The sequence below is a fragment of the Vanessa tameamea genome, chromosome 6 (assembly GCF_037043105.1).
Source record: "Vanessa tameamea isolate UH-Manoa-2023 chromosome 6, ilVanTame1 primary haplotype, whole genome shotgun sequence".
NCBI lineage: Eukaryota > Metazoa > Arthropoda > Insecta > Lepidoptera > Nymphalidae > Vanessa > Vanessa tameamea.
Window position 1 is genome coordinate 10,938,146 of NC_087314.1, and position 12,330 is coordinate 10,950,475.

The window sequence follows — 12,330 nt, forward strand, 5'->3', positions numbered from 1 at the left end:
CACGTTCACGGAGTTCCTGTTACGGCACAGCTTGTTATTTCTTTAGTTAGAAGAAGTTTTATGTTTGATGAACCGGATAAATCTATTTCTATACAAAGTTATTTATTCGTTATGTCTAACTAATTTATAATTACTTATATTTTTTTAGGTCATAATAACATATCCGCATCAAAATTAACCCATTACATGATTATTTTAGATAGAAAATATTTCTTTATTTAAGTTATTTTTATATTTCAATGTTTGAAGATAACTGTACGTAATCATGGGTCTGTAGACTCAAATTAAAAAAAATGTTTTGAACTACCACAGTTTCTAGATTAATCATTGTATCTATGTGTAATATGTATTAACATGTTCTAGCTAAAAGTAACAGTCTAGTAATGACCCCTCGTCTCCCCTTTGAGGAAAACGTTTGGAGCCTGATCCACCACGTACAGGTCCTTACGAGGTATTCTTCCCGGCGAGCACTTTTAAATACAAATTAAGCACATTAATTCAATGGTGCCTGTCCCGACTTTGAACTTTGAACTCAGAAACATCGGTTATGATTTAATTCTTGTAACCACGGGAGCATCACAGCTATTGCAGCTAAACGAGTTGAAATTAAACGGAACTTGGTACTGCAATTTACTATATTTATTTATAGTAGTATCTGTTTTATATTATTTAAATTTAGTTTGTTGCCTCATTACCTTTTAAATGAGGTAATTAAGCAAGATGTCAATAAACAGTTTGTTAAAAATGAAGAATATTAAATCAGCGTATCTAAGATATTTAAAATATGAAAATAAATTAATTAATAATCGTTAACGATGACACATAAAACAGTACACAATAGGATACGTTCTACCTTTTCGTGTAAGTGTGTAAATACGAAAGTGGGTCATCATAACGACATCTACTATTTACGTAATAACAACTATTGTTATAATTTATGTAAGTTCATAATTATGCAAAGTATTCCGCTCTTTGGAGAGGCCTCGAGTAAATAATATGTTTGCGTACAAGCTTTCAGTGCCAGAGGAATTTCCCTGACCAGCTTTGTTTTAAGTATTTCTTGACAAAACTTCAATTTATATTATTTAAGTATTTTAATATAAAACTTCGTTTTATATTAAAATACTTCATTATTTCGTTTAATTTACGGTTGTAACATTGTTTTTAAAAAAATGAAAGTCATATAAATTATATACCATAACCTTACTTGACCTTTAATACAATATATTATTTTTTTCGATGTATGTTCGTTTATTTATTGCATTTATTATTTCTTCATTGGGTATAGCTAGAGACTCTCTTCGGGATGTTTTTAACAAAGTAGGAATACTCACTGTTGCGTCACAATATATTTATAATAATATTATGTATATTCACAGTGGCATTGATCACTTTGATAAAATCAATGATAATCATTGTATGTGCACAAGAAGTAAGGATAAGCTTAGAACGCCAAGTTTCCGACTCCGCAAAGTCAATAAATCATTCCAAGAATGATGGTAGCTTTACTTTAAATAGTTTTTTAAATGACGATTCAAAAGTACTTGTAAAAGCCTACTTGAATAAAGTATATTTTGATTTGATTTAGTGTTGAATATTGAGAAGGAGGTCCTCTTTTTTATAACTAACCATTTTGCAAAGCTTTTAAATAGTCTATCAGTAAGAGACCAATTTAATTAAATTAAATCTAACGCAAAGAAAATATTAGGTGGATAAATGGGAACTAAGCGCAACGAAGCCGGAAAAGTTGAAATAAACAGTCATAATGAATTAATAATGAACTCATGTACAAACACGTATTTTGACATCTGTTATTGATATTGATAGGCAGACGGACATATGTGCCATCTGATGTTCCTGTAGTTACACGGACTCCCTCACACTTCTTACCAGTTAACAAAAATACCTAGCATTGCTGTTTGTCGGTAGAATATATGCACAAAGTTCTACCGCCAAACAAAATAAAACACTTATCATGTAAATAGTGAGTATATGTTATGAACTATGTGATAAATGAGGGCGTTATGTATATTTCCCGACCAATATGAATAATGACAAGCTACTTCAGTTAAGTGATTAATTATTATCTAAACGTCATTATTTATTGCATTTTCCGGTCATTATAAATATTGCTAAGTGATTGTTGGCTATTGATATGACGTAGGGATATGAGTAGGTTATATTAGTGAAAATAATTATACCATGAATCACGGAAGATGTTGAATATTCTAATCAATTGCATCTAATTACTTAAAACAATTAGCTAAATCTTGTAAAATGAAACAAGTATAGATTGTTTTTTTTGTGTGTCCTTTTTTCTAAGTAGATATATGTAAGTTCATCGTCTCCTTAATTTCTCACGGGAATACTAGAGTCGCATTGTTTTAGACGGAATATGTCGTTTAATTAATTTTACTTGTATTACGGAAACGACGTACTTTATGAAACACTAAGTACATACTGGTGACATAATACAATGTAAAATGTACTTTATTAAACCTTTTGATGATGAAATTATATTATATATATTTAGGAATTTGGTTCAAAATTTATTAAAAAAAAAAACAATATGACAATTAATAATGTAACAATCAGTTTTTTATTCTAATAAACAAATATAAAAGTAAACATATGGAACAAAATAATCACCGTTAAACATTAAATAACAAAAAAAAAAACACAGAGTATTCGATTTACAACTACCCGCTTAACACTGACATTTAAAGTACTTGAGCGATGTTTCCTCGTCGACCGACAACCGACCAATGAACCCGTGACAGGGCTGCGAGCCAGTTTTATACCTTTGATTTTGGGTGTTCCTTACTATATAATATTACGATGAAACTGAAAAAAACATTCATTCTATAGCTTAATCTCAGCTGACAAATAAACAAACCCACACGCACTCATATTAACAGGCCCGCACACTGATACATGCAGACGTAGTTCACGGGTGCGTGAGCGTACGTACATTCAAATACAAAAATTACACATAATTATATTTCACCATTTTATTTATTTAAAAATATTCTGCTGTATATGAAAGTTCTTCATGATCAATATATTCATATATATTTTGTAATTACCAAGACTATGTTTTTGATGTACATATTTCGATTATTTCTACTTTCGGGGGAGGACTGATTATCCTTAATACAGTTTATAAAATAAACCTAGCTAGGATAGCCAGTACTGATATATATTTCGTTCGTTGACTATGTTATTATACACTGATTTCTATATCGTCCTAGATCAACCATGTAAATTCTTCATAAATATTTTCTTGTAGACTAAATATTATTTCAAAATATAACGTGTAAAGTGAACCCACTGCACTTCGTTTTTGCGTTGTATGTGTTTCGTTATTTTGATGTTTATTATAGCTGGGTTAGTGATTTATAGTTAAATAGTTTTTGACCCCAGATTTTTAAACATCTCGCGGCTTAGCCTATGTTCTTCCTTGAGATTAAAGCTCGCTTCATACTAAATTACATCAATTTGGTTCAGTGGTTTGGATGTCAAAGCATACCAGACAGATAGAGTATTTTATTTACATATTATATAATATACATATGTGACATTTTTTAAGGTATTAAGTCCGATATTCAGGGAACATGTACGTTTCATATTTTATAACAAGTTAAAGGTCAATAAATCAAGAGATTGGGCCAGGGTTCTTTATAGAGGTGCGATATTATCGAGTCAGATGGCGATATCGAAGTGAGTTGATACTGACAAATAAGAATTTCCTGTCTGATATATCGTAGAATATGTTGTACAATCAAACCGATACAATTTTCAAACACATTCAAAGTATACTTATATAAGCTCTTCAAGCCCCTTTCATTTTATTTCCATGATAAGATTAAACGTAAAGCTTTAAACGGTTCAGAATGTGGATTCATTTTACTTACGATTTAGTTTTACTTTCAAAAGAGAATGGGTTTTTATTTTCTTAAAAATATAAAAGCTCTACAGCCGTAGATATAGAGCTTCTTTCGCCATGGTGCTACAACGTGGGTTGGTGGATACATCTATGAAAAGTTGTATTCGATTCATACTGGTGCTATCCCGGGTTTGAACCACAATCTTCCGTTAAAACTCATGTGTTTTAACTTAATAATGATCACATTATCAATGAATCTCAGCTCTATTGTTAATATGAAAATAAACTCGAAATAATCTATCGTTCATTATTTCATTCAGAATTATAATTAAATAATGCCACGCTTAAGTCTTTGAAACTGTATTATAAGATACATAAGATTTATGAAGCAAGTTTGAAGAAGATTTTCAATTCGAACCTTGGAATATATTACCTTTAATTATCTGAATTTACAACTTAGACACAGACATTTTGAAACTTATCGTGTTCTTTGAATATGTTATTAATTTTATCATACATGATAATTTCCTACTTCCTTTTCTCTAGTAAACGCTTTTAAAAATGGTAAAACTTTCTGTATCAGAATAAATTACACGGGAATGAATCAACAAAATATTGTCTATATATATTTTCCCATTTGAATAAATACTATGAATAATAATTTTATCCAACGTATAACTAGTTAAAAATGTATAAAAACAGGTTTAAATTTAAAATAATTTTATCGAGAGTTCCAACGAAATTCTCGTAATAAATTAAAAATACGAATAAAAAAAAAAGATACTGTAAGCCTCATGCAGGTGGAAGCATCGATTAGATCAAACGTCTGGACTCAGCGAGGGCGCCGTTGAATGTACTTAACCGGGAAATTGGTTTGCCATCTTTGCTGAATATTTCCTTGTTTAATAAAACTCGCCATCTGCCTGGACTACCGGATATTTTAAAAGTATCTTTATTTCTGTTCTTCGAATTTCCCGTAATTCCGTAATATAAAATAAATATACGGTATAAAATAGAAGTAGTAATACTCTTATAAATTGTATTTATTTATTGTTGGAAGTTATGCATAGTGATGTAAATGAGTTATAAATATCAAAAGATGGGTATTTGGATTATGATGACACATACATAAATATCTTGTTTTAAATATGGCGCTTTGCGGGCGCTTGCCTATTTCACCGTCCGTTCATAAGTTATTTAGCCGTCTAGCAGCACGAATTCGTAAACTTGCGAAATATTGTATCTCGGCTCATAAGCGTGTTTTAAGCTAAAAGAGAAACAATGAATGGACAAAACTGACTACATAACAACGGGTAGATGGTTTGTTTGTTTGCCTAAATGCCTCGACCAATGATATAAGCTAATACGGTATCGAGTTTTGCTAAAATCAATGCAGTCGTTCCTTTGAATACCGAGAGCTTGAAGGCTAATGCAATAATGTACCCTCTGCAGCGGTAAAACTATTAACTTGGATAAACATTCAACTACGCATACGGCTTACTTATAATAAAACTGTTATTATATTTTTATTATTAGTTAAGAGACGAGTCATATTATCGTAAAATATATTTATATATGCAACTGTTTTAGACGGTATATTTATTACGTTCTTTGAGCTTTGTTTACGTGATAAGTCAAGGTGTCGGAGGGTTGACGCTTTTGTAGGGTAACGATTTGGTCTAACTATAACAGTATTTTTATGGCGACGATTATGTTATGCGCCCATTTTGTTTCTTGTCCATTAGGGGGCTGTATATTTTTGAAATATCTGGTAATGATTTTGTTGTCACATATAATTATTTATCGTCTTATATAAGTGATTTATTAAAGGTATTTACTTCTTTATACTCTTTAGTAGACATCGATCTATAAAGCTACGTACACATATATCGAACTGATTGTGTTCTTAAGATCTATTGAATTATTAAAGAAAGTTTCTTTATTCAAATACCGGAACCAAAGGTTTTTAAAATACTTTGTGAAAAATAACATTATATAACAATTGACGCTTATTAATATTAGTTTCACAGTTTATATTTATTAAACGATGTTCCGTTAGATAATTGTGATTGTGAACATATACGTTGGTGAATTAGATTATGAAATGCCACAATACAATTTAGTTAAGCCTTCTTGAGTTGTATGGTTTTACTTTGAAAAATCTATTAATTAATATCCCAAAGTAATATTTGGGATATTTATTATATAATAATAAATATAATTTCAGATATAATACGTTATGTCTGAAAACAATAATTCAGTTTGTAATTATTTTGAAATAAATTTGTTTGGGTAGTAAAGTTTAATGAAATTGTATCGAGTGTTCAGTGAGTAAACTAAATAATGATCGTCTTGGTGACGAGAAGGGCACGAATTTCTTTGATAATTTTCTTAATGGTCTCCAATGGCGTTAAATATCCTTTTGTAATTGGTAGAAAAAAATAAAAAAACTGTTCCATGATTTATCCTAGTATTTTTACGTTTTTTTTTGGGAATTGTTCTGGTCCTTCTCGTAGGCCTTAAGTATCTAACATACAAAATAAACAACAAAAATACAACGTGACTTTCTGAACTATAGCTTTGAATAAATAACGTAGTCTTTTAACGAAAAGTCCCAAAGCAACTGCGCTCCGGTGACTAAATGACCTCCTTTTATGCAGTAATGAGCAGATCTCTCGTTAACCGCCTGTGTAGGGGGTGACGATATCCCGCCCGTCTATTTACACCAACTTTCATTATTATTTCTGTGATGCTAAGCTGAATTTTATTTCTGATATATTTGAATATGCCTTTATTTTTGACAGGTTTTTTTAATACTTATTTTTCTTCTTTTTAAAGCTGTTTGAGTATATCTGGCGTCGCAATACTTAAACAATGTGTTTTTTTTAACTGCTTTCATCTGGATGCTTCTTAGCTACGTTAAACGTGGTCAGTCATTAAATTATCAGTGGCTTATTTTTTTGTGGATAAGGGTCGGCTAGTGATTGAATCTTGACGTTAAGGGAATGTTCGTAACTCGTTATACTGCCGTTTTATAATTTACAAATGACCAATCAACTGCAGCCGGAAAATTTTTCATACATTAGGAAAACAGTAGTAGATAATTGTTATACTAATCTTTTATATCGAAATATATTTGTATTGCTAACGATTAATTTAAAATTAATTAAAATTAATAGCTATTATAATTTTACACACAAATAACACACAATTCTCCATAGAAATCAACGATTGTGTGTTAATAAAATTTTACTAAAGTAAATAATATCTAGGATGATTTTATAAACTAATATTATAAATCTATATTCAAAATTGTGTAAGTTCATTTATTTTATAGTTACGCTATTATTTATATCTTAAATATTTAACTGATCATCATGAAATTTCACATACCCCTTGTCAGGGGTACAAAAAAGTACATGAGTACCTAACACCTGATTCACTCAGATTGAGCCGAGATGGCCCAGTGGTTAGAACGCGTGCATCTTAACCGATGATTTCGGGTTCAAACCCAGGCAGGCACCACTGAATTTTCATGTGCTTAATTTGTGTTTATAATTCATCTCGTGCTCGGCGGTGAAGGAAAAACATCGTGAGGAAACCTGCATGTGTCTAATTTCAACGAAATTCTGCCACATGTGTATTCCACCAACCCGCATTGGAGCAACGTGGTGGAATATGCTTTAATTAGCTACTTACATTGGGATCAGAGTAATGTATGTGATGTTGTCCAATATTTATTATTATTATTATTATTATACCTTCTCCTCAACGGGAGAGGAGGCCTTAGCCCAGCAGTGGGAAATTTACAGGCTGATTATGATTCACTCACACGTGGTCGAAGTCGAAACTTAATTAATCGAATGTATTCCAACTTTACTTAAATAAAGAGCCACTTCAAATGGATAACATGTGTTACATTCATTATTCACACAGAAGATGTGAATTCGTACAGTCATTTGTTAGTAAAATGAACCTGATTAAATCGTTGCGTTTTCATTTGTCTAATGTGAAGGTCCATCCGCTTTCATTACTGTTATTATCTACGCCTGACATGGAAACTATGGACATTATTCGACAGTATTGGCAGGCGATTTAATAGTATTTATATCGAGTGTGAAATTGATTTAGTTTGTTTTAGAGATATTTGTAGATATACACTTACATAATGCATCATTTCCCAGAACGACTTAAATATTTTCGTTTTAAAATATTACATCAAATCAAAGATGTCATAAATGTTTTATACAGTAACTATTTTGATTTTAATTTCTATACAGTTAAGGTCTTAATGTTAATAATTCTTATGTAAATAAATAGTATAAATATTAATTAGTATATTAACATAATGGTTTTAATTTTTTTTATTGGCACGGTCAATGTGCATTGTCAATTTAGAAGGTAAAGACATAATTATGGCCGCATGTTTGCTTTTTCTCTTTCTAGAGAGTGGTTGTCGTTTAATTTTGTGAATTTAAATGAAAACTTTTCCAGACGGATAAAATAAAAGAAAATGGAATTAAAAATAGAAAAATCTATCTAAATGTCGAATACTTTTATTGAAATTTAAAGTGGTGTCATAATCCGTGCCTAAACTGCTCGTCAATATAACAGGTTTATAAAATTGTTTGTTTGTCCTCCATTTTTATGTACATCACGTAAATTCACTATGCATATGGATGAGGTGTTGCAGGGTATCCGAAATGTGGACAGCTTTTCGCCTAACATTTCATAAATATGCGAGCAAATTTCTGGTTCATAACGTCTTCTTTTGAACGACTTACTCCAAAATGAACAGATGGAATATTTATAAAGAAATGACAATCGTATAAATTCGTTTTCTAATCTATTAACAATAAACCTCTTGTACGTATACGTGAGTTGTTTCAATGGATTTTATAAAAATACATCAATTAATACTAAAGATAAATTATATATATTTTTGAATATGTTGATAAATGAAACTTATAATTACATCTGTTTGTATTAAATCCTAGTTACCACATTTGTTAGTCATGTTGAAACAAACATGATATCATCAGAAATGTTCTCTAAGCTCTGCCGTTGAAACAAAAGGAAATGGAAAATCTAGATAGCTTAGTTTTGGTTTCATATCTGCGAACTATTTCCATCCTCTGGCTCTCCGTTTGTATTATAAAGATATACGTATTATAAACAAATATATGTACATATACTCCAGTCGTAACTCTTATCCTGTTAAAACTGCTTAACAAAATTACTCAATAGTACCTTAGTTTCATGCGTACGTCTTTATTTTAGATTTACTTTGATTATATTTTATTACCATTATATTACTTGCTTCTGAACATAACGTACGTATACATGCATGTCGTAGTCGCCTCTAGTCGTTTTGAAGTTTGTTCTATGCCACTACGGGTATCTTAACTCGTGAAAATTTTATGGTGCATGCTGGGCTCTGAATCTGCAATCATGGGTTAAGATTTACGAGTTCTAACAGTGGATCATCTCTACTTTACTTATTACAACAAATGGTATACAATAATCGCGTCAAGTGACGTCGCCGCCGGCGCCATGCCGGTATTGTGTGTTTCGTTTATTAATCTTACTGCACGTTCAACTACTTATTTTTTTATGCCTTTCTTTAATACTCCTTGAAATCTTCGTATTAACTTAATTAAAATATGATATACAGCGATAACAACATTTTTGTTTAAAGAAAAATTAAATTCTATTTTTTATTGACATGCTTTGCCTGAAAATATTTTGGACTGACGTTTTAATCTCCGACTACGTACTTGTTTTAAAATACACAAAAATATATGTAACTTTTCCTTTATAAAAATAAACAATACTCTCTTCTTTCTCAATATCAATGATTAGAGTAAATATTTAACATTTAAGTTTGGATCAGCATGAGACCCTGGTAGGCGTTAATTATTATAGTTCGCAGTGAAATTGTGGATCCACCTTTCCACACAATGTTGACTCCGTGTATGTAAATATATTCATACACTTCGAATGTAAAATTAATATTCGCAACCTAAGCGTACAAATATAGACTCGTATTATTTATAAGTATTGTTCTGCTTTCGTGTGTATGAATTTATTAACTTTAACGACGTATTTTATTAAACACTTTCTCGGAGCTTCGGTATAATTGAAGAAATTATAAATATAGCAATGTTGTCCCTTTTTTTTTAATATATTTGTATATTGTATATCGTTTCTTTCTTAACATTATTTTTATTAAATCTTAAAAACAAGTTCTCTATATTAATATTTGTTCGAAAAAAGGAAAAAAATAACGTTGAATTTCTCTTAAATGTACTAGCAAAGCAAGTTTTTTTATCTACTAGCAAAGATTTTTTAATTTGAGTTTTTAATCTTTTAATGAGCGTATTGTTCTAAATTCGTCCAGCATTTATTGATATAAAAAATATAAGGTGAATTGATCGAATGATAGGAGAAATGAAACTTAATGTCAAACCTTGTCGGTATTACAATAAAAAATCCCAAATGTCGTGTATTAATATATATTAATAATTAATTGGCAGTATGAACATAATGATTTTTTCGTATTAAATATGCATAATTAATAGTATTTCAAACGCATGATATACTGTGTAATGTTATTTTAAGAATTTAAACTATTTCTAATGCATATTGAGTTAAAAGCTCGTTTCACCCCTTCTCCATATAAACTTAGACTATGCGAATGTTTATACTATTTTCCGCGTTATTATCGTTAAAAAGGGTGCAAAGTGTTTGTTTCACGTTATTTATTAATAAGTAATAGATTAAGTTTATTCCTTATTGTTTATTTTAAACAAAATATCTCGATAAATTGATATAAAATCCCTTTTTTGTTATCACATCAAGTATCAAGATCTATCTTTGAATAATCAAATAAAATAAATTTTAATTGTTTTAAAAATTGCATAAATTTATAATCACGCCTTCATAATACTAGAAGGGTATATTGAGGTTATTGTGTTAATTAAAGTTCAAGGTATCGCGTGTCACGCTGATCCGCTTGATTGTCATTAAAACATTTTATTTAATTGTAATTTTTAAATTAAATACATACATACAAAACTTAAATCAGATTTTCATATTAAGAAAAGCGATATAGCCTAATCTTCAAGTTCATACATTGGCACGCTAGGTATGTAGAGATAGTGATAGATATCATATGTTTTTTGTATTAGACAGATAATTGTCGTGAAAATGCACCAATCATATTTTTCAAACATTCAACGGAGGACGACGACTGCGACATGTAATACGAACTAATAGATAAAATATGCATGAATTATAGACAAATTGATATATACTATATGCAATATAGTTATTTTTGTAAACTGTAAACAGTATGTCCACTATACGTAGTCACAATATATAGTTTTAATACGAGTTTCGGAGACATGTATTATTTAAATAAAAGTGTGTGTCTCCGAATATTTTATAAACGGCTCTGTTACACTTTTCGTTATGTTTAAATATTCTAGCAACGTAGAAGAATATTTTATGAGACTTTTTATTTTTGAAAATACAATAACATTTTTTTAGGGATTGTAATTATTATAATTCTTTTCATATTGTTATAAAGAACTTCTTTGGTTATTAAAGCATTTTTTAAAATTGTAATAAATTTAAATTTCGAATAGTTGTACGTGATAATATCGGCTTCTCGTTAAGAACGATCTACAATCTGCTCTGTAGACGACGTCCTCTCGAGCTCTCGACCGTTTATCGCGACGTAACCTACTCACGTCAAATCGACTACCACTACGAAGTAGGTAATTCAACTACGGCTAACGATCATTATATCGAGGTTCGTAGGTAGATAATTACGGGTTCCACAACCTTCAAATCGTTTTATTTTAAATAGAAAACTTAGGTAGACTTACTCGTCAAACGTTACCACTGGTTTGGAAAGTCTGTTTAATCGCACAAGAAAATCAATATTAAGAAATTCCACTCATAAAAAAATTGTATTCATAACTGATTATTTTTGCAAGAAATTTAGCATTTTAATTAAATTCTTAATTTTCGATTTATATGGAAGAATAGCAATATCGGGTTAGCGTTATAGACATTCTTCTTGTTCGAGGACTCTAAAATGTATTAATGAAATTTTGTGATTATTATTAAGTTAACATAATAGGAACGAACGAAGTGAAAATGGATTGACGTATCTGACGCAGATTGAAAATCGATCTTATCTAGGGAATTGGTACCCGTCTAAGATTGTCTATCTTAAATTGGATCTGATATCAATTCTGGATATATTAAATAATATACATAATTTTTTTATACTCGTAAAAAACCCCGCCGATTAAATTAATGTTTTGTAACTCTATTTGTCTACAATTCTAACAATAAAATAACCAAATCGATACAGTAGAACTTGTTAAGCTATAGTATGTTAATATATAACATATGATTTTATGTTAATGACA

At 30.0% G+C, this 12,330-nt stretch overlaps 2 protein-coding genes across 2 annotated transcripts in view; one reads left to right on the forward strand and one right to left on the reverse strand.

Moving 5' to 3' along the window:
• LOC113396344 (calcium uniporter protein, mitochondrial) overlaps positions 1–12,330 on the forward strand; it is a 145,416-nt gene that overhangs the window by 76,779 nt on the left and 56,307 nt on the right. The gene's annotated exons all lie outside the window — the stretch shown is intronic.
• Positions 1–12,330, reverse strand: part of Jv (javelin) — a 97,771-nt gene that overhangs the window by 74,131 nt on the left and 11,310 nt on the right. The gene's annotated exons all lie outside the window — the stretch shown is intronic.